Source organism: Podarcis raffonei, chromosome 9, assembly GCF_027172205.1.
Source record: "Podarcis raffonei isolate rPodRaf1 chromosome 9, rPodRaf1.pri, whole genome shotgun sequence".
In the NCBI taxonomy this organism is placed as follows: Eukaryota; Metazoa; Chordata; class Lepidosauria; order Squamata; family Lacertidae; genus Podarcis; species Podarcis raffonei.
Genome location: NC_070610.1, coordinates 76,719,021 through 76,742,516, shown reverse-complemented (window position 1 = coordinate 76,742,516; position 23,496 = coordinate 76,719,021). Strand labels below are relative to the sequence as shown.

Below are 23,496 nucleotides of genomic sequence, written 5' to 3'. Positions count from 1 at the left end.
CCAGGACTAGCTGGCTGAATTAGTCCTATTTGGGCCAGCGAGGAGGCCAGGGGAGAATTAGCTGTGGGATCCCAGAGCAGGTGATCTTCATAAAAAGGGGAGGGGGAGGGAAGGAAGGAAGGGGAATAAAAGATCAGGTTAAGTTCAAGTTGAAAGCCAGGCGGAATAGCTCTGTCTTACAGGCCCTGCGGAAGGAAGTTAAATTCTGCAGGGCCCTGGTCTCATGGGACAGAGCATGCCACCAGGTCGGAGCCATCACTGGTGGAGGATAATCTGACTTCCTTAGGGCCCGGGACCTCTAAACTATGATTAAAAACTCTGTTTTTAAGCAGAGGTTAGATGGCCGTCTGTCATGGATGCTTTAGCTGAGATTCCTGCATTCCCAGGGGTTGAGTTACATGACCATTGGGGTCCCTTCCAACTCTACAATTCTATGGGGGAGAAATTTTTTTGTTCCTCCACCTCCTCTACATCGTGCACAATTTTACACACCTCTATTGAGCCTTCCCCCACCAATTGCCTTTTCCCCAAGGTAGGGATGTGTATTCATTTTAGTATTACAGAGGAGTATCTCCACTTATTGGAGAGGGAAAGGTGTGTAGGATTGGGGCAGAATCAATCTTTATGGCCACTAATCACCATGCAGAGCCTTCTAAACTAACAAAGCACTCAAAATCCTTCACTTCTTCCCATTTGCAGCAACCATTAGTTTCGCTAATGTGCATTTCTGCGTTCAAAACGCAGCCTGGGAGCTACTTCTCAGACCGCAAACCCCAAAGACCTTCTGCAAACAAACCTTTAACTGGTCTCCAAGCTAAAACACGAGCAGGGAAGATGGGCTTCTCCAGCAAGGGAACTCATCAAGGAATAGTAATGATCTGTTAACATCCAAACTATGGATTCCCTGGGCTGTTTTTCTATTATATCAGGTCGGCAACCTCAGACCTGTGGACAAACTGTGTCCCCACCCCCAGACCCATCTACCGGGCCCTTGGGGCTATCACAGCCAACACTGTCCCTGCCCCAGACCCTCTTCCTGTCCTGGCTGGAAAAAAAACCACAAAATGCAGAAGTGCCTCTGGCTTACCTGGAGGATAGAGGTGTGTTCTGTAGGTATAAAGCTTTCAGAATAAACATTTCCTTGTACTACGCCAAATTTTCTACCAATAAGAAATACATCGGAAAACGCAGCTAGGATTGGCCTCGGTATCACTGGAGGCTCTCGCTCTCATTTTGAAAAGGTATTGATCCATATTCCGCAAATAATAAAAATTTAGATGCTATACTATGCTGCACTGAAATGTTCAAATGTTTCTTTGATTGTCCTTGAATCTCCGCACCACAGTTGCCGCCCTCTCCTGCCCCACCACGCCCTTTGAAAACCACTGGTCTGGGTCAGAGCTTTCCAAACTTTTCATGTTGGTGGCGGGCTTTTTAGACATGCATCATTTTGCGACGCAGTAATTCAGTTTTACTAGCAAACCGGAGGTTTAAACCGGCCCCTTTCCAGTCCCGGGAAGAGCGCGGGGAGCGTTTGTGCAACAAACCTACATACACACTATGGGGTGAACGAAGGCGTCGTGACACCCGGGGAGAGGCGTCAATATGTACAGCGCATGAGCGGCGTCACTACGTACGACACATGTGCCGTATGTAGCGACGCCGCACATGCGCTGTACATAGCGTTTGCCACTGGCGCCAGGATCCTCTGCTCGTGGCTGCAGCCGCGAACGGAGGACCCTCCACATGCGGCAACGGCGCGATAGCTGCTCGCGCCGCCACAAGCCCCCGTGGGTTCCTTCTTGTCACCCTCACAGACATGGCACCCGAGGCGCACTGCTCTCCGCCCCCCTGTTGCGCCGCCACTGTACACACTGCTGCTGACACACTAACGTGTCACAACACACAGTTTGGAAAGCTCTTGTCTAGGTCAATACTGTATGTAGCGGCCCAGCCCAGGGGGTCCTCCGATTTCCCTTGGATTACAGTCAACGTAGCCAAGGGAATGGGTGGCCGTCCGAGAGACGGAAGGATCTCAGGGTTGTGCGTTTGAGCCCCACAATGGGCAAAAGATTCCGGCATTGCAGGGAATTGGACTATAAGGCCCTTGTGGTCCCTTCCAACTTGACAGTTCTATGATTTGGCCCTGGGCATGAGGTCCCTAAGCACTGTCATCAAACCTTGGAAGTCCCAGGGATGTGGAGGTTTAGCTGATACAAGCTAAACTTGCTTTCTGTTGCTCCAGAAGGTAGGACACGAACCAATGGATTCAAACAGTGCTTTTTTCTGGGGGGAGGGGTGCAGGGGTACACATAACCCTAACCATTTTGTGACTCTGACGGGAGAAGAAACTAAAAATAAAATAAAATTGTTAGTTTCTTCTCTAGCATGGTGAATCGTCAGTTCTGTTGCTACCCCGATAGCAGCCTCATTTCCTGTCATGGTATTCCCTGAGTCTCAGATGGAAGCGGGTGTTTAATATGTGAAGTAGGAGTTGGAATCTAGTACGATGATTGGTCAGATTCATTGTTGCCACCTTTGATGGCGGCTTCCTTACCTTTCCCGGTGTTTCCTGAGTCTCAGATGGAAGCAAGCGTTTAATGTGTGAAGCAGTATGGAATGTGGATGTGCGGTGTTTTACTGATGAAAGTCTGGCCTTGTTGAGGGGCAGTATTTTAATAAGAGTGTTGTTGTTGTTTAGTCGTTTAGTCGTATCCGACTCCTCGTGACCCCCTGGACGAGAGCACGCCAGGCACTCCTGTCTTCCACTGCCTCCCGCAGTTTGGTCAAACTCATGTTTGTAGCTTCGAGAACACTGTCGCACCATCTCGTCCTCTGTCATCCCCTTCTCCTTGTGCCCTCCATCTTTCCCAACATCAGGGTCTTTTCCAGGGAGTCTTCTCTTCTCATGAGGTGGCCAAAGTCTTGGAGCCTCAGCTTCAGGATCTGTCCTTCCAGTGAGCTTTCAGGGCTGATTTCCTTCAGAATAGATAGGTTTGATCTTCTTGCAGTCCATGGGACTCTCAAGAGTCTCCTCCAGCACCAGAATTCAAAAGCATCGATTCTTCGGCGATCAGCCTTCTTTATGGTCCAGCACTCACTTCCATAGTAAAATGACTAACTATTTGAAAGGACGACATCTGGTGATGGACACCGACAGCAATCAGAGAAATTGGGAAGATGTTAGCACACACAACCTCATGCCAATATGGAAGATACTGTGAGCTGTCAGCTGTGTAATATGAGGTAATGCATGTTCTTTGTACTTTTGTCTATTTACTGTATTTATTTCCCCTGATTTGAACTATAAAATGGTGATTTTCTTGAGTCAAAATTAAAGAGGTAAAGGGACCCCTGACCATTAGTCGTGGCCGACTCTGGGGTTGCGGAGCTCATCTCGCTTTACTGGCTGAGGGAGCTGGCGTGCAGCTTCTGGGTCATGTGGCCAGCATGACTAAGCCACTTTTGGCGCACAGTCACAGTGCACGGAAACACCATTTACCTCCCCGCCAGAGTGGTACCTATTTATCTACTTGCACTTTGACGTGCTTTCGAACTGCTAGGTTGGCAGGAGCAGGGACCGAGCAACGGGAGCTCACCCCGTCATGGGGATTCGAACCGCCGACCTTCTGATCGGCAAGTCCTAGGCTCTGTGGTTTAACCCACAGCACCACCCGCGTCCTGAGTCAAAATTAGAGTACCCCTAAACATTTTTTAATGGGAAAAAAGCACTGGATTCAAATAACAAGGAAGGAGATTCTGACTCAACATCAGGAAGGACTTTGGGAGGCTATTAGCCTCAGAAGGTGGTGGAGCACTGGACTGAGGGCAATGTGTGCAGTTCCAAGTGCCTGGAAGGGTACAAAATTGAGAGGACCCATAATACAGATGATCGATTTGGGGATGCCAAATTTTCTCCTTATAAAGGGTGCCATATTATGAAAGGTTATCAAAGTCTGCTGTTGTGTGATTGACACCCCTTCGCTAGATGGGCAACTGTCAAGGAATCTTTAGCTGTGATTCCTGTATTGCGAGTCATAGAATCATAGAATCATAGAGTTGGAAGAGACCACAAGGGCCATCGAGTCCAACCCCCTGCCAAGCAGGAAACACCATCAGAGCACTCCTGACATATGGTTGTCAAGCCTCTGCTTAAAGACCTCCAAAGAAGGAGACTCCACCACACTCCTTGGCAGCAAATTCCACTGTCAAACAGCTCTTACTGTCAGGAAGTTCTTCCTAATGTTTAGGTGGAATCTTCTTTCTTGTAGTTTGGATCCATTGCTCCGTGTCCGCTTCTCTGGAGCAGCAGAAAACAACCTTTCTCCCTCCTCTCTGTGACATCCTTTTATATATTTGAACATGGCTATCATGTTCATGAGTGTTGCCCTAGACGTTCCTTGCGGGGATCCTTTCAACTCGACAATTCAATGGTACTCTAAACCGACTGGCATTCACCCTCCAAGATCTCAGGCCTCCTGGAGATTCTAGGGCAGGGGTAGCCAACATGGTGCCCCAACCCACTGGTCATATTTGGACTGAAGCTCCCATGCCAGGTGGGGTTCTGCTGGGAGTTATAGTTCAGCAGCGTCCGGGGGGGCACCACCCTGCTCTAGGAAATCACACACCCGACCTGCTGCATGCACCCCAGTCCTGAGCGATGGAGACCCAATTGCCCAGGTGTACGGAGGAAGCGCTAAATTGTTATGCCTGGAAGAAGACGACAGGTGAAAAGGGTTGTCATGGAAATGTGAACGGCACATAGAGACAAGAAAGCGGAAGGTGGGAAGAAAACCTGGGATTTTGCTCCCCGGCAAGGAAACAAGAGTCTGCCTTGATTATTCATAGAATCATCGAATTGTAGAGTTGGAAGGGACCCTAGGGTCATCTAGTCCAACCCCCTGCCAAGCAGAGTTTGGGCAGCCACCTGTCATGTACAATCCAGTTGAGATGAATGCATTCCTGCGGGTTGGTCTACATGACCCTCGGGGTCCCTTCCAACTCTGCAGTTCTGTGATTCCTGCGTGGATCAGGACCTGAGAGATCGCGAAGCTCTCTGGGTGACCTCTCAGCCTAACCTACCTCACAGGGTTGTTGTGTGAGGACTGGAGAACCATGTACGCTGCCTTGACCTCCTTGGAGGAAAAGGTTGGATATAAATTAATTCCCCATTCTGACTGGTAGTTTTCTCAAGGGGCTTCTAGCAGAGAAGGGTCTCTCCTGCTACCTGATCGTTTTTGCTGGGGAAATTGGGGTCCGAATCTTCTGCTGGTCTTGGCCTTTAAAGCCCTACAGGACCGCCTCTCCTGGTCTGCCCCGCAGAGGACCTTAAGGTCCATGAACAACCATAGTTTAGAGGTACCAGGCCCTAAGGAAATCAGACTATCCTCCACCAGAGCCAGGGCCTTCTCAGTGGTGGCTCCGACCTGGTAGGATGCTCTGTCCCAGGAGACCAGGGCCCTGCAGGATTTAACCTCCTTCTGCAGGGTCTGTAAGACAGAGCTATTCCGCCTGGCCTTTAATTTGAATTCAGCCTGATCTTTTATTTCCCTTCCCTTCCCTCCCCTTTTATGAAGATCACCCTCTCTGAGACCCCACAGCTAATTCTCCCCTGGCCTCCTCGCTGGCCCAAGTAGGACCAATTCAGCCAGCTAGCCCTGGGGATTATCTAATGCTTATTAGATGGATTTCCCCTAAATTGATTTATGAATTTATGAATTTTGAATTTTATTATTATTCATGTTTTTATACTGCATTTTATGCTGCTTTTACAATTAAGTGTTTTAAATTTGTTGTTAGCTGCCCTGAGCCCAGTTTTTGCACTGGGAATGGCGGGGTATAAATACAATTATTATTATTATTATTATTATTATTATTATTATTATTATTATTATTATAGGGGGAACTGGGTCATCACTGCAAACCATGCCAAGTCCACTATCAGTCCCACTGGTCGCAGTGAGAGTGGCAGCGTTTGTCATGCATTTTTTCTCATTGCAGTCAATGGAGCTAAAATTAAAGTAGGGGAGGGGCTGTAGCTCTCAGTGGTAGAGCGTGGGCTTTGCATGCAGCTAGTCCTGAGCGAGGTCATTCGAACCTCTGGCGAACAGGATGTCATGTAATAATAATAATAATAATAATAATAATAATAATAATAATAAAAAATTTTATTTATACCCCGCCCTCTCTGGCCAAAGCTAGGCTCAGGGCAGCTAACATCAATAAAATTTCAGTAAAAACATAATAAAGAAAAAAAAGAAAAAGAAAATTAAAATTCAGGTTAAAATGCAATTTAAAATACAGCCTCATTTTAAAAGTAAAAATCATAAAGGGGAGGGAAACGTAAGGGTCAGACTGAGTCCAAACCAAAGGCCAGGCGGACCAGCTCTGTCTTGCAGGCCCTGTGAAAAGATGTAAAGTCTCTTGTGAGAGAGCGTTCCACCAAGTCGGGGCCAGTACTGAAAAGGCCCTGGCTGGGGAAGCAGAGCTGTGGAAAGACCTCACTGTCGGCTGGAGCATAAAAAGGTAATGCCAACCTGCTGGATCAGGGCCATGGTCCATCTAGGCCAGCATCCTGACCTCGCAGTCGCCAACTAGATGCCTGTGGGAAACTCGCAAGCAGGATTCGAACACAGGAGCAGATCTGCCCTCCTGCAGTTTCCTGCAGCTGGTATTCAGAAGCATTGCTGGCCCCGACTGTGGAGGCAGAGCTGAGCCATTGTGTCTAGTAGCCTCTGATAGCTCTCTCCTCTCCCATAAATTCATCTAATCCTCTTTTAAAGCCATCATTCCCCTTGTGGCAGGGAGTTCCATAGTCTGTCTATGCACGGTGTGAAGGACTTTCCTTCATCTGCCCTGAATCTTCCGGCATTGAGCTTCACTGTATGTCTACGAGTTCTAGAGCTGAGAAACCCTGGTTGTATGGCGCAATTACTCTGAATTAATATACGGAGACTTCATAAATGTTTATTTGCATGCCGAGCGTGCCCTACATTCACGTATTTGTGATCTGACGGCTGATTTTTCAATGCTGCTGGCATATTTGATGCCAGCATGCTCATTTGAGATGTTGAAAGATCTTTGCAAATATGTGGAGAGCTTTCTCTTTTATGAAGCCCTTATGGACGTTTGTCTTGTGTTTGCTTTAGCTGAATAATAATAATAATAATAATTTTATTTATACCCCACCCTTCCCAGTTCAAAAACCGGGCTCAGGGTGGCTAACAACAAATTTAAAACACTTAATTGATGCAACAGAAAACAGCATGAAATACATTATAAAATGTGAATAACAATAAATTCAGAATTCAAAAATCAATTTAGGGGGAAAATCCATCCAATAAACATTAGATGATCACCAGGGCTAGCTGGCTAAATGAGTCCTATTTGGGCCAGCGAGGAGACCAGGGGAGAATTAGCTGTGGGATCCCAGAGCAGGTGATCTTCATAAAAAGGGGAGGGGGAGGGAAGGAAGGGGAATAAAAGATCAGGCTAAGTTGAAGTTGAAAGCCAGGCGGAATAGCTCTGTCTTACAGGCCCTGTGGAAGGAAGTTAAATCCTGCAGGGCCCTGGTCTCATGGGACAGAGCATTCCACCAGGTCGGAGCTATCACTGAGAAGGCCCTGGCCCTGGTATAGGATAGTCTGACTTAGGGCCCGGGACCTCTAAACTATGGTTGCTCATGGACCTTAAGCTCCTCTGCGGGGCAGACCAGGAGAGGCAGTCCCATAGATACGAGGGCCCTAAGCCACAAAGGGCTTTAAAGGTCAAAACCAGCACCTTGAACCTGACCTGATACTCCACTGGCAGCCAGTGCAGCTTGAAAAGCACTGGGTGAATATGCTCCCATGGCAGGGACCCCGTGAGGAGCCTTGCTGCAGCATTCTGCACCCGCTGGAATAATGGGCCCAGTGGTCCTCGGTCAGAGAAAACAATTCCTTCTGGGCACCAGCGAGAGAGTTTTAGCCAGCAACACTTACTATGGAAGATAAGAAAGAGGAGGAAGGTCTGCCTTGGCATGGAATTGTAGAGTTTGAAGGGACCCTGAGGGTCATCTAGTCCAACCCCCTGCAATGCGGGAAACTCAGCTCAAGCATCCATGGCAGAGGGCCATCTAACCTCTGCTTAAAAACCTTCCAGGAAGGAGACTCCACCTCCCAGGAAGGAGACCTTTCCACTGTCAACAACAACAACAACAATTTATTATTTCTACCCCACCCATCTGGCTGGGTTTCCCCAGCCACCCCGGGCGGCTTTCAACAACTCTTACAGTCAGAAAGTTTCCCTGGTGTTTAATCAGAATCTCCTTCCTTGTAACTTGAAGCCATGGGTTCGAGTCCTACCCTCCGGAGCAGGAGAAAACAAACTTGCTCCCTCTTCCATGTGACAGCCCTGGAGATATTTGAAGATGGCTCTCATCTCTCCTCTCTGTCTCCTCTTCTCCAGGCTAAACATACCCAGCTCCTTCAGTTACTCCTCATAAGGCTTAGTTTCCAGACCCTTGATCATTTAGGTTGCCCTCCTCTGCACACGTTCCAGCTTACATTATCAACATCCTTAAGTTGTGGTGCCCAGAACTGGACACAGGACTCCAGGTGTGGTCTGGACAAGGCAGAACAGAGTGGGACTATTCCTTCCCTTGATCTGGACACTAGACTTCTGTTGATGCAGCCTAGAACATCATTAGGGTTTTTTTGCTGCTGCATCACACTGTTGATTCATTTTAAGCCTGTGGCCCCCCGAGACCTCTAGATCAGGTGTCAGCAAACTTACCATGCCTCGGGCTGGTGTCTCCAGCGCCGATCATGCGGTGAGCCACAGGTTGGGGAGTGCATGCCCATACGCATGCCCACACGCTATTTCCGGCGCACTTCCAGGTCGGAGGAGCACCGGAAATAGCTTGTGCATGGGCCTTCTCTGACCCAGATGTGCACCGGAAATAACGCTTGCACATGCACACAAGCTATTTCCGGTGCAGCGCCGGTAAGAGTGGGGAGTGGCAGCGGGCAGCAGGGGTTGCTGTGGGCTGGATAAACAAGTCCCTCGGGCCTTATCCAGTCCGCGGGCCTTAGTTTGGGGAACCCTGATCTAGGTCATTTTCACATGTTCTGCTAGTAAGCAAGGTGTTCCCCATCATATATTTCTGCATCTAGTTCTTCCTGCCTAGAACGTCTACTCTCATTGCTGCTCCCTGCAGATATCATTCCCAAGCCCCCTTTTCTCAAAACGTTTACTGGGGGGGGGCAGGATAACTTCAGCAAGTTGGAATGACCCACAAGTATTGCTTGGTAACAGTCAAATGCACAAACTTAGGGCAGACTCTCACCAAATGCCACCTGGGACTACAAGCCCCAGAGGTTAGTATGAAAAGGCACGATTTCGCTACCAACCTCCTGCCCCTGTAATGAATGAAAGAAAGAAAGAAAGAAAGAAAGAAAGAAAGAAAGTGAACTTGAATCGGATGTGATGGAGCACAACTTGTGACAAGACACCTTCTCATTCAATGTGTGAAATGCAGGGAAGTGTGACAAAGTGTCAGAGACACGCACACTCCTAGGTTCCCAAAAATGACATAGCATAAGACCTCGGGTTAAGAACTTAATTTGTTCCGGAGGTCCATTCTTAACCTGAAACTGTCCTTAACCTGAAGCACCACTTTAGCTAGTAGGGCCTCCTGCAGCTGCCGCGCCGCCGGAGCATGATTTCTGTTCTCATCCTGAAGCAAAGTTCTTAACCTGAGGTACTATTTCTGGGTTAGTGGAGTCTGTAACCTGAAGTGTCTGTAACCCGAGGTACCACTGTATGCTATGTAGCTATTGCCCCTTGATCAGAAGAGCAAGCAAAATACAACACAGTCCCTGTCTGAAAGGGCTTACAGTCTCTTTTCGACAGGCAAAACCAGATGGAAGGGAAACCAACTTGAACCAGCGTCCTGGGATGCCACAAAAACCGCTTAACCCAGGGACCTTCCAGTAAGTGACATCCGGCACAGATGCTGAATTTGACTGGTGCATCACATTCTGAAGTCTGCAGACGAGTGTCCAAAGTGGAACATTTAGCTTGGAGAAGAGAAGACTGAGAGATGATAGGCTAAAGGTAAAGGGACCCCTGACCATTAGGTCCAGTCCTGGCCGACTCTGGGGTTGCGGCGCTCATCTCGCTTTATTGGCCGAGGGAGCCGGCGTACAGCTTCCGAGTCATGTGGCTAGCATGACTAAGCTGCTTCTGGCGAACCAGAGCAGTGCACGGAAACACTGTTTACCTTCCCGCCGGAGTGGTACCTATTTATCTACTTGCACTTTGACGTGCTTTCGAACTGCTAGGTTGGCAGGAGCTGGGACCGAGCAACGGGAGCTCACCCCATTGCAGGGATTTGAACCGTCAACCTTCTGATCGGCAAGCCCTAGGCTCAGTGGTTTAACCCACAGCACCACCCGCATCCTGTGTATTTGTTGTGATGATAGGATAGCTGTCTCCAAATATCTGAAGGGTTGTCCCGCGGAAGATGGAGCAAGCTTGTTTTCTCCTGCTCTGGAGGGCAGGACCTGAACCAATGGCTTCAAATGACAAGGAAGGAGATTGCAGCTATATATTAGGAAGAATTTTTTTATGCTAAAAGCTGTTCGAACTACCTTGGAAAGTGGGGGCCTGGACTTCACTTCATTAGTGCTTTTTAGACAGGGTTTGCATGGCCATCTGTCCGGGGTTTGTTAGCTGTGGTTCCTGCATTGCAGGGGGTTGGACTAGATGACCCCTGGAGAGCCCCTTTCCTTTCTACAATTCTATGATTCCAAAATGGTCCAGATTTCCATTTTGCCTCCAGCAATCACAGATTTGTTATCTGAGGTCCCCCCCCTCCAAACCAACAGCAACAACAATTTATTACCTGTACCTCACCCATCTGGCTGGGTTACCCTAACCTGGCTTCCAACAGAATATAAAACAAAACATCAAACATTAAGAGCTGCCCTTCGCAGGGCTGCCTTCAGATTTCTTCTGAAAGTTGTTTATCTCTGACATCTGGTGGGAGGGCATTCCACAGGGCAGGCACAACTACCAAGAAGGCCCTAACAACAATTGTTTTCCTAATCGCATACCGTATTAAATGCTTTTGCTTTGAAATGAGCAATTGGAGGGGCTTCAAGGAGAGGATTCTGGCTCAGATGCTGAGCAGCCAACTTGGGCATGTTATCACTCAGCCTCAGTTCCTCATCTGTAACATGGGCGCAGCAATGACATACCTTGAACATTAACGCCTTCCTTTGAAATAAGGATTTTAATAACCCAGACCCTGGTTCCATCCCTTCAAAACTCTAGCACGAAAATCCCGTGGGCATTGCAGAATAGACCACATATTCAATGACTCTGCCTAAGAGACCTGCTTGCATGAATGAGCACCATTTGGCAACTTCCCATTCTTTCTCCTGACACCTCACTCTTTTTGCACCAAACAACTTTCTTTGAAGTGAGCAAAATTGCCATCCAAAAGGGACGAATTCCTCGCCCGGATTTCCCTTAATGTTTCCTAATGTTTCCCTCATGTTTTAGAGCCCAGTGACATTCTTTCCCGTGACTGAAAACACACATTTCCCCTTTGATGGTTTCTGCAGCCCCTTAAACAAGGAAACCCGTGATGCAGTGCAACTACGACTGAGATGGGATTTGAGAGCATTGATGCTGAAATCTGAGCTGGTCTTTCCACAGAAACCCACTGCTTGGGACCTGGTAGCAGAACCGCCAAAAGGAATTCCTCCCATAGGCTTTGCACTTGCTCAACTCTAAGCCTCTGTGTGCAAAACCATGTCCCTTTTGCATACTGTACAGCACTTGGCACAAGTCAAGGATGGCACGGTGCCTTCTCCAATTCAAAATAGTGAGCTCTAGGAACCTGGGGATCTGCTTTGTCTGCCTTATTCAGTGCCGTCCACTCTGACTGGCAGCCGCTCTCAAAGGTTTCAGGCAGGACAGTCTTCCAGCCTCACTTGGAGGTTCCAGGGGTTGATCCCAGCCCTTCTGCATTCAAAGCAGTTGCCCTGCCAGCGAGCTACAGCCCTTTCTAGCTAGAAAACGGAGCTTTATTCTTCCTTAGCAAATTTCCTTCGGAATATTGGTTCTCCCGTCCACGCACACACACCAGAATGCAAACATGACAAAGGTCGGTTTTGCATTAAATATCTCCCAGAGAAAATAGATCACGGGGGGAGTTTCTGTGACCATGCAAACCTTCCACAATATTTCTGAAAACTTATCGCCCATTTATTTTTATTTTTTTGCATACTTAACCACAGGGCTCTTCTTAAACTCTCTCGCCTAGCTTATTACAGACCCCAAAGTAGTTCGCAAACCCTCTAGTTGCAATATTAATACTCAGCCATCATTCCAGTTAACCCTTGCTGGCCCGCATCCACGGCGGCTCTGATTGTGCAGCTACAACTGAGGCGGCGCATCTCCAGAAAGCAAGATCTCCACCTCCGAGCATTCATAACTGCCTTATGGATAACACTCCCGACAATCTGGATTTCATGCAACGGTTACTATGAGATACTGCGATAGCAAATTTGCACATGCAGAGTGGAGAAGAGGGAGGGAGGGAGGGAGACGGGGGGGGGGCTCTTTTCTTTTCTCCAGCTACATCAGATAGAGGGGAAGGGGGGAGAGAGAGAAGAAAAGAAAACTGGAATAATAGAACCTCTTACAGCAGAGACTAGAGGAGTCCGTATTGAATTCTGTTTTGTGAGTCACTGTCAGCTAATTGGATGGTCTGTGCGGGGAGAGCTACACAGAAAACCTCTGCAATCCTCGCCTCTAGAATTTGCTCCTTGCTTTTCATCCTTCCATTCTGCCTGGAAAGACGCGAAAGATTTCAGGGGATGGGGGAGCAGAGACCCACACATTCGCCCCCCTCCTTATTTTGCCTGCTCCTCCAAAGGCCACGGTGTGACATTTCCAACCCACTCCCAGTGTGGGGTGGGTGGTTTTTTTTAACCCTACACCTGGCTGGCACAGAGACCCGAGCGTTGGAAAAATTGTTCATTTTACAGGCTCCTCGATGGGGGAGAAAATACAAAACACCCACCCACATCGAGAGGAGACGTGCGCCGCTGTGCAAAGCAAGGCAGAAGCATCCTTTCTCGCTCTTCGCTTTTTCCCAACCCAGAGAATTTTGCACATCAGCCTGACAGCATGCCCGTGGGGAGACAGAGAGAGAGCCTTACCTTCAGGGCTGGCCTGCCTGATCTCCCCGTTTTCACAGGTCCTGGAGCTAGCAGGTGATGGCAGCGGGCGCGGGAGATGGTCTGCGGAGGCTGCACACCTGCCCAGGTGTCCTGGCTGCCCTCCTCGCACGCGGCGCCTGGATGGGGAGACGGAGCTCGGGGACGCACAGTCTCTCCTGCTTAGTCCATACCTGTGTTCTGGGTCCTGCAAAGGAGAGACAGAGGGAGAAATCCCTTTCCTTCCCAGAGAGGGCGGTAGCAGCTCTTATCTGCTGTGCCTTTGGAAGGAGGCAGAGAGAGAGAGCGAGAGAGCGAGGAAGGCGCGCCAGACCAAAAACCTCTCTCCAATTCCAAGGAGGTGGCGGTGGGGGGAGGCGGGATAGGATAATCTGACCCAACCGCCCCTGGGGGGGGGGACCAGCGACAGCGAGACCCTTTGTCGGGGCTGGGGAGGCCGAGAAGGCGGTGAGATGGAGAGAGAAGGAGGAGGGGAGGCTTTTCCTGAGCTCAGCAGCACCCATCAGCTGACTGCAATCTCCGTGCCTCCATTTCCAAGGGAGCCACAGAGAAAAGAGAGGGGGAGTGGAAATGGGTGCGGGGGGGGCGAGGAGGAGGAGGAAGAGGAGGAGGGGAGATACGGGAGGCCAAACTGGAAGGGTCTCTCTGGGCTGGAGGAAGGAGTTTGCAGCTGCTCAGGAGGCTGAGGGCGGGTGGGTGGGGAGGGAGGGAGGGAGGGGGGTTTGGCACGGCTCTCGGGCTCCCCCCTTCCACTCAACAAGCACCCCTAACCCCAGCTGGCTGTGCACTGTGAAGCGGCCTCTCTGCTCCATGGCAGCCCCTCCTGCGCCGTCTGGCTGCGGGGCTGCGATGCCAGGGAGGCCGTTGCCCTTCTGTCTCTGCCCAGTGCCAAGCGCCCATGTTTTGGGGGGGGGCAGGGAGGCAGCCGGCACAGCACCAGGGCCAGCGCGAACCTCTCCACGTTTTGCAAAACACCCCCTTTGCGTTCCTTTTCTCCCTCCCCGGAGCGAAAGGGGCGTGTGTGTGTGTGTGTATGTGTGTGTGTGTGTGTGTGCCAGCTTGCACACCCAGGCGCAAGGTCACTCGACGCGCACACTCGATATATTTGCGCGTGCATTGCACCGACTGCAGAACTGAGCGCCAACCCGCGCTGCAGATTTGCAGCCGAGGAATCGCACCCCAAAAGATGCAACAACGATGGCTCGGCTCTGCTTCTGGGTACCAGTTGCTGGAAACTGCGGGCGAGGCGAGTGGCGCTTGTGCTCTCGGCTCCTCCTGGCGGGTTTACCATACTGGGCATACTGGGAATCTGGTTGGCCATTGTCCCGATCCACCTACGTGGGTTCTTAATTCTGCAGCCCGGTTCCCCGCACGACCCTCTGCAACCGTGGCGGGGTTTATAAATCCCAGCAGTATGGCGCACCGGTTAGAGCGCCAGAGTGCCTCTCAGCTTAAACTACCTGGCAGGGTTGTTGCGGCGATTAAATGAGGAGAGGGGAGGACCACGCGCACCGCTCTGAGCTCCTTGGAGGAAAAGGAGGAATGTGGATGTAAGAAATGAGTAAATAATAGTAATAGAAAATAAAAAATATAATATATTAGGATTGCAGCACAGTACTAAAAATCCATGGACTCTCAGCAGAGAGTCAAAAGGCCAAAAGATACACGGGTAACAGCCGAGACTCAGATGATTAATATTGAATAAATAAAATGGTGTTAGAATTCTGGGAGAATTGAAAAAGGCCTGCTGGCACCGAAAATGTATTAACGTGGTTGCTTGGCAAGGCTCTATAGGGAGAGGGGTTTTTTTGGGGGGACACCACTGAGAAGCCCCTGTCTCTTGTGGCCACCCACCAGGGTGAGGGGGAACTCAGAGCTAGGGGAAGGAGAGAAATGAGCTTCTGTTCAAATTTTGAAAACCTACCTAATTCACACTCTCCGTGTGAACGGAAACTCAGCCAGAACCTCAAAACCCACATTTCTCTGACCGAATAACCAAATGTGTGCATTGGGGAAAGCGTGCCGAAAATGCATTATAATTAAGGGGAAATTCTTGCAAAGACATGCAAGCAAGGCAAAATGGCGTACAAATACCTGGATCTTAGGAACAACGCACGCTGAACTGCTGGTGATTTTTCATGAGGACTTTTAACAATATAATAAAATGCAACCCAAGGTAGAAATGGGGGGAACTGAACGCAATCTGCCCATCCCTAGTCAGAGCAGAGCCTCTATAGATGATCTCAGGTAGGTACGTTTTCTGTTTGGAGCATTGGCCTCAGCAGTGCAGAGACAAGGCTCTGCTAGCACTACGGACAGCTCCGTGAAGAGCTGAGCATAGAGGTTGCTTCAGCAGCAGGCAGCCATCCTTGGGCTGGGACTTCAATTAGGTCCTGCAGCCCTTTCCCAGTAGCAGGCTCCTCTTTCTGCTGGGGCCTCTTCCATTTATAGGGGCCCACCCTGTTTTAGCAGTCGTGGAGTCCAACAGAGCAAAGGAGACCCTGGTTCCACTACAGCATGACATCCTCAGGCCGGAAAGCAGCTGTTACTCATCTGTGAGATAGCTCACTTGGTAAAGCATGAGCCTTTTAATCTCAGGGTGGTGGGTTTGAGCCCCACATTGGACAAAAAGATTCCTGCATTGTAGGGGCTTGGACTAGATGGCCCTCACGATCCCTTTCAGCTGGACAATTCTATGATATTAGTATTATTATTATTGTTGTTGTTTAGTCATTTAGTTGTGCCCGACTCTTCGTGACCCCATGGACCAGAGCACGCCAGGCACTCCTGTCTTCCACTGCCTCCCACAATTTGGTCAAACTCATGATGGTAGTTTTGAGAACGCTGTCCCACCATCTCGTCCTCTGTCATCCCCTTCTCCTTGTGCCCTCCATCTTTCCCAACATCAGGGTCTTTTCCAGGGAGTCGTCTCCTTCAGAATGGATGCGTTTGATCTTCTTGCAGTCCATGGGACTCTCAAGAGTCTCCTCCAGCACCATAATTCAAAAGCATCCATTCTTGGCGACCAGTCTTCTTTATGGTCCAGCTCTCACTTCCATACATCACTACTGGGAAAACCATGGCTTTAACTATGCGGACCTTTGTTGGCAAGGTGATGTCTCTGCTTTTTAAGATGCTGTCTAGGTTTGCCATCGCCTTTCTCCCAAGGAGCAGGTGTCTTTTAATTTCGTGACTGCTGTCATCATCTGCAATGATCATGGAGCCCAAGAAAGTAAAATCTCTCATTGCCTCCATTTCTTCCCCTTCTATTTGCCAGGAGGTGATGGGCCCAGTGGCCATGATCTTCGTTTTTTTGATGTTGAGCTTCAGACCATATTTTGTGCTCTCCTCTTTCACTCTCATTAAAAGATTAGTTTTATTACTAATACATCATCATCATCATTTACACCAATAGTCTGCCTTTCTTCCAGGAAGCTCAGGGTGGCGTACATACTTCCCCCCTCCCCATTTTATCCTCACAACACCCCTGTGAGGTAGGTTAGGCTGAGAGGCAGCCACTGCTCCCCCTTGCAAGGTCACACTCAGTGAGCTCCATGGCTGAGTGGGGATTTGAACCCTGCTCTCCTAGGTCCTAGTCTGACACTCTTACCAGTAAGCCACACTCTGCCAGAGCTGGCTGAGGGGCAGAGAGTGCAGAGAAGCCGGAGGTCAGTGGGTCAGTGCCCCATCTCCTGAAATGGATCAGCCCCCACCACTGAGGGGGTCCTTGAGAGCATCCTTTCTTTCATTCTACACACCACCTCTCTGCTGGTCTACCTTCCTCAACCTCTCATTGCTCCCATGCTATCTATCTATCATCTATCTATCTATCATCTATCTCTATTAGTTTTTTAACATACCATTTTCAACAGTAATTAAACATACTTTTACATCTTATTCAATTTTTTTGACTTCCATCAGTCCTGTCTGAAAATTTTCCAATCTAATCTCTCAGTATGCATTTCTTATCTTCCCTATTACATTTCAAACTCATAACCAATATCTCTACTTTGTAACACTTTGTATATTTCTCCTTACAAAACTTCTTGTAGTCCTACTAGCGTAATTTGTTGATTGCAGTTGCTCTTCAAATAATTCATATACTTCTTCCAATCTTCTGTGAATCTCTGGTCCCGCAGGTTTCGAATCCTTCCTGTCATTTTGTCCAATTCTGCATAGTCCATTAATTTCGTCTGCCATTCTTCTTTCGTCAGAATTTCTTCTTGCTTCCATTTCTGGGCTAACAGTACTCTTGCCGCTGTTGTTGCATGTAAGAACAATTTAACATCTTGTTTATTAATATCCTCGCCTATAATACCAAGTAAAAATGCTTCTGGTTTTTTTAAGAATGTATATTTCAACATCTTTTTCATCTCATTATATATCATTTCCCAGAAGTTTTTTCCTTTCTTGCCCCCATGCTTCAGTTAAAGCCCAGGGGAAGGTGTTGTGATGTAAGGACTTCCATGGGGCTTTCTCCATTCAGGAATCCTGGGCACCCAGAGCCCTTCTGCCTGCCTGGGAATGTGTGTCCTTGATCTCTGACCATGCCTCTTCCTTGCCTGGGGGGAGGAAGGTGAGAGAGAGAGAGCATGTGCAGAAAGCAGCCTACCCCACAAAGCTTACATCCATGGCCCCGCCTACTTGTGTCTGAAGCCCTGTCTACCATGGCATGCGGTCCCCGGAACATTGCCCAGGAGGAGATGTGGCCCTTGGGCTGATCATGTCCCCCCACGCTCTAGAAGGAAAACAGGAGAATCATTTCCCCCTACCCTGAAGCGGTTGCGTCGCGCAGTTCTGGGGTTCCGTTTGCAAAATTGTCATTTTCTTCGGCTGCGGTCAGGTCGGGTCAGGGATCCGCCTTAATTTGTCGGCTTCATTTGCTTTCGGCTTTGCCTGCCATGTGATGATCACTTGATTTCTCCCAATTGCGTTATCACACTTTTTCTATTTTCAGCATCTGGTACAGTTTGGACAATCTGTGCTCTCTCTAATGGTTGTTTTCTTTTTATTATTACAAAAAAAATTATATCACAATGTGTGCTTTGGGTTGCTCCAGAAGGATTTGAGCAGATGGGACTCCCAAGCTGCGTCCTTGTCTGTCAAGGCCCTGCCATAGGCAGCCAAGCGTGTGGAGGACTCGAGGCGCGATTCTCGGCGGAGCTGAGTCGGGGTGCTGGGACCGCTCCGCAGGAAGGTCGGTCCAGAGGCACGGGCAGATGGCAGGGTGGGGGCCTGCCCTGAGAAGCCGGGGACCTGGAGTGAGGAGGTAAGGACAGCAACCAGGGAGTCAGGCTGATGTGGGGCAAGGAGAAGGAGGCAGGGAGGCCTGGAGCTGAGCTGTTTACCCAGCAAAGACCTGGAGGAAACTGGCAACCAGTTTATTGAGCATTCATCTGGATTTGCTTGCGTAGGTTAGACTTCACTGAGCGCTCCTAGAATGGTAGAATTATAGAATTGTGGAGTTGGAAGGGACCCTGAAGATCATCCAGTCCAACCCCTTGCAATGTAGGAATATGCAGCTCTCCTATACATTCTGATTTGTTTCGCTGGGCGGCCATATGGCAGGGAGCACCCATTCTGATCTGCTCTCGGGGCACTTATGCATCTTCCTGTTAATCATTTGACACTTTTCTTTCTTTTATTTTTATTTTTAAAAACTTTATTGATAAATGCAATACGTACAAACACAAACCAGAACACTGAACAAACTTATTATATACACCTCTCAACTTAGATTACAAACTAAACATACAGACATAAATTTTGACTTCCCTCCACCTATATGTGCCTTCCTTTGTTTCTTTTCTTCTTATCACTGTTATCAATATTATTTTATCTCATCTTATACCCATTTCTTCTAATTTTTTTACTCTATAAGTTTCATTCATTGCATATTGATATATTAATACCAGAACAATGTTTTTTAATGTATTTCTTCACACAAGTCCACTCCTCTATCAGTTTTGGGGCCTGGACTTTTCAATGTATTCTGTGGCCATCCTTTTCATAGATCTCTGCTGTGATATGGTCATCCTATGCACCTCAAGGACCAACTCTCTCCATATGAAGCTACTTGGACTGTGAGATCATCCTCTGAGGCCCTTCTTTGTGTGCCTCCTCCGTGAGAGGTCCGGAGGGTGGCAACACGAGAACAGGGCCTTCTCTGCAGTGGCTCCCTATCTGTGGAGTGCTATCCCCAGGGAAGTTCACCTGGCACCTTCATTATACAGTGGTACCTCGGTTACAAACGCTTTGGGTTACAAACTCTGCTAACCCAGAAGTAGTGCCTCGGGTTGAGAACTTTGACCCAGGATGAGAACGGAAATTGTGCAGTGGTAGTGCGGCAGCAGCAGGAAGCCCCATTAGCGAAAGTGCACCTCAGGTTAAGAATGGTTTCAGGTTAAGAACGGACCTCCAGAACGAATTAAGTTCGTAACCGGAGGTACCACCGTACACCTTTAGGCACCAGGCAAAAACATTCCTCTTTAACCAGGCCTTTGGCTGATTGACATCCAATGACCTTTTAAAATGTGTTGTTGAAGCGGGGATTATTGGGTTGTCTTTATTTTTATAATTCATTTCATGTTTTTTATATTGTGGTTTTGTGTTGTGAACTGCCCTACAGGGATTGGGTGGTATACAGATTTAACAACAACAACAACAACAACTTCTTCTCATTTATACCTCACCCATCTGGCTGGGTTTCTCCAGCCACTCTGGGCGGTTCCCAAAAGAACACTAATGACCAGTGGCGTAGCGTGGGGGGTGCAGGGGGGGCCGGCCGCACCGGGCGCAACATCTGGGGGGCGCGCTTGCCGCCTCTGGAGTCGCCGAAGAGCCTCGGGCGCAGGCTGTAGCAGAGCCCCATGTCTCGCGGAATCGACGAGCTGTGCGCGCGTCCAGGCTGAAGGCGTCCGACACGCAGCGGCTCTCAGCGCTCGCCGTGGTCCCCGCGCGTCAGGGCCGCAGAGGGCGCGCCAGGCAGCCCCTCCTCACAGCCCCGCCGCCGCCACTGCTGCTGCTGCAGCTGCTGGGCCATGTGGCATTTTCCTCGCCTCTCTGCCCTCCTCCTCCTCCGGGCAAGCAGCGTCGTTTGGGCGGCAGCACCAGCGGCAACTCGCCTCAGATCACCTGACACGGACCTGCCGCCACCACCGTGGCTACCTTACCGTAAATACCCCAGCCCAGGCAGCAGCAAGAAGAAGCTGGCAGCGGCGACAGGTTAGGGGTTAGGGGGCACAAATTACTTGCCTTGCCCCGGGTTAGGAGGCGCAAATTACTTGCCTTGCCCCGGGTGCTGACAACCCACGCTACGCCGCTGCTAATGACAGTAATAAAAAAGCAACAACATCAAATATTAAAAACTTCCCTAAACAGGGCTGCCTTCAGGTGTCTTCTAAAAGTCGGATAGTTGTTTATCTGGTGGGAGGGCATTCCACAGGGCGGGTACCACCACCGAGAAGGCCCTCTGCCTGGTTCCCTGTAACTTGGCTTCTCGCAGTGAGGGAACCGCTAGAAGGCCCTCGGTGCTGGACCTCAGCGTCTGGGCAGAACGAAGGGGGTGGATACACTCCTTCAGGTATACTGGGCTGAGGCCGTTTAGGGCTTTAAAGCTCAGCACCAACACTTTGAATTGTGCTTGGAAACGTACAGTGGTACCTCAGGTTAAGTATTTAATTCGTTCCGGAGGTCCGTACTTAACCTGAAACTGTTCTTAACCTGAAGCATCACTTTAGCTAATGGGGCCTCCTGCTGCTGCCGCGCCGCCAGAGCCCGATTTCTGTTCTCATCCTGAAGCAAAGTTCTTAACCTGAAGCACTATTTCTGGGTTAGTGGAGTCTGTAACCTGAAGCGTATGTAACCTGAAGCGTATGTAACCTGAGGTACCACTGTACTAGGAAACAGCAATATTTTCCTCATCACTTTCCTGACTGCGAACGGTCTGAAAAATGGGTAGATAGAAACAGTGTCAGTCTCCTACATCTCAGTAGGGCTCCCAGCCAGTCAGAGAACCTATACAGCCAGGCTGTAAATGCTTTGCAGGTCCCATTATTATTATTGTTATTATTATTATTATTATTAGTAGTAGTAGTAGTAGTAGTAGTAGTAGTATTGTCTACAATGACCAGCAGCAGATCGCCAGGATTTCAGGCATGGAATATTTCCCAGCCTTACTTGGACATGTTGTACTGGATGTACCCAGAGCCCAGAATAGCCCAAGAGTTCCAGTCGACAACAACCTTTGCATTTCTTCTGGGCTCCGCTAGGTGGCAGCACAAGTTGGTCCTGTTCTGCAATGGCACTGGGAGGGTCCTCAGTTGCTTGGAAGCCCAAGCCAATAATAGAATCATAGAATTGTAGAGTCAGAAGGGACCCTGAGGGTCATCTAGTCCAACCCCCTGCAATGCAGGATTTTCTTTGCCCAACGTGGGGTTCAAACCCATGACCCTGAGATTAAGGGTCTCGTGCTCTGCTCTGCCGATGGAGCTATCTCCATTTAATTCGTTTTTAGGTACATATTCTAGGTAAACGGGCAGCCGCTGTGTCATGATGTATCTAGGGAAGGGGTGTTTGCACAGTTTGTGTGCTTGAACCTAATGAACAGCTTAGGTGTGAGAAGTGTGATAGGAATTTTGAGGTCTTAGATATATGGTAATGTTCATAAGTGTACCAACCAAGCACAGGAAGGCCGACCTGAAACCATTTTGATTCCTAAACTGAGCAAATGTTTTCTCTGCAAGGTCAAAGTGGGAAACCTCCCCATTGTCTATTTCCTCACAAATCCTGTCTTAAGGGCACATTTGAGATATGAATAGGGTGTGAGCCTGTGACCTGGCCCAGGAACTAAGTATTTATCATTTCAAAAGACTGGCCAGGCTTCCCAGGCAATCCAATCAAGTGACCTGCCAGACAGGAGATAAACAATGACAGGAGAAAAACAACATTCAAATTTCTGTTTTAGACCGCCTTTTTTGTGATGTAGGTGTGATGTATCTGGAGGGTGGCCTTAGGTCACACCTCTTCTGTGATGTATGTATGGTGTTTCTGGGGGTGATCTTGATCTACAGGGTGGCAATTTCAAAAGTCTATATAAGCCCTTGTGCGCCATTGTTCTGGGTTCCTCCTCCCTCTTTCGTGTGGTGAGTGAGGACCCTGTTGCAACAGATCAATAAAGATCAGGCTTACTAGCTGCTTTGCTTCTCAATATTCTCTTGGTTGGTCTCTGTTATTTTCTCCTACCAATAGGGAACCTACATAAGGACTCTATATGGGCTCTTGGATACCCCATAAGGGGAAAAGGGCAATTTTTGTTTACAACAGAAGACAGCATTGATCTTTGACATCTGTGGCCTTTGAGCCAAACTCTGCTTCCCATCTGTGCTGAGATGCAGCAGCCTGGAAGTCCCTACAGAGAAATTTTTCACAGTTAGGTTTGTGGGGTGTGAAACCAAGAACAGTCAAATACAACATTCCTAGAGTGGACATAAAAAGGGGGTGTATGGACCAGCCAGTCAGACCTTCCTGTTTCCTCCTGGGCTGGGACAGACTTCCTCTACATGTGACCAGAGGTGGGCGTGGCCTCACCTGTGCAGGTAACAAAAGCGCAGGACTGGCCACCACATCTCTCTCTTCTCCATTTTGCTTTCGTCGAAGAAGCATCAGTCTGAGATTCTCTCTTGCCAAGAGAGGACAAAGGAACTATCTCCTTATGGGATAGATTCCACGTGTAGATATTTTGTAACCTAAGTCTGCCTTCTGGGGTCCATCTGTGAACAGGATGTGTGAGTAAACTATTTTATACTTTTATACAAGGTTATGTCGTGTCTATTCTTTTTAAGAGGGAATAAAGGGGAATTACCAGGGAACTTATTTTAGAGGCTTATAGAAGCCTGGCAAACCTATCCGCTGTGAAAGTTTAAAAGGGGAATGTTACTCTGATTCCAGCCACAACTCATTCCCCTTCTCACAGAGAAGATCCTCTACACAATTGCATTTCCAAACACTGCCTCCAGCACATTGAAACGGGAGCGCGAGGAACGTTCCAAAATGTGAGCTTCGAAATGACAAATCTGGGGCATTGTTTTTCCCTCTCTTTTATTACCATATCAAAAAACCCAGAGAGCCATATAACAATGAAATTGTCTCTTAAGAATTAATGCAAACATTAAAACAGTTGCTGAAGTCTTTCTAAACATCTCAAGACATTGCTTATAACCACACCACCTGCCACAGGCCTGGCTTTGCCAGTGTAGTTTACTAA

At 48.7% G+C, this 23,496-nt stretch overlaps 1 protein-coding gene across 1 annotated transcript in view; it reads right to left on the bottom strand.

Annotated features, from left to right (window-relative positions):
* The window catches only part of FBXO41 (F-box protein 41), an 82,705-nt gene extending 68,888 nt beyond the window's left edge, over window positions 1-13,817 (bottom strand). The window contains exon 1 of the mRNA XM_053402121.1: window positions 13,215-13,817. The gene's annotated coding sequence lies outside the window, so the exon portion shown is untranslated. The remainder of the gene's footprint in view (window positions 1-13,214) is intronic.
* Window positions 13,818-23,496: the final 9,679 nt, after the last annotated feature.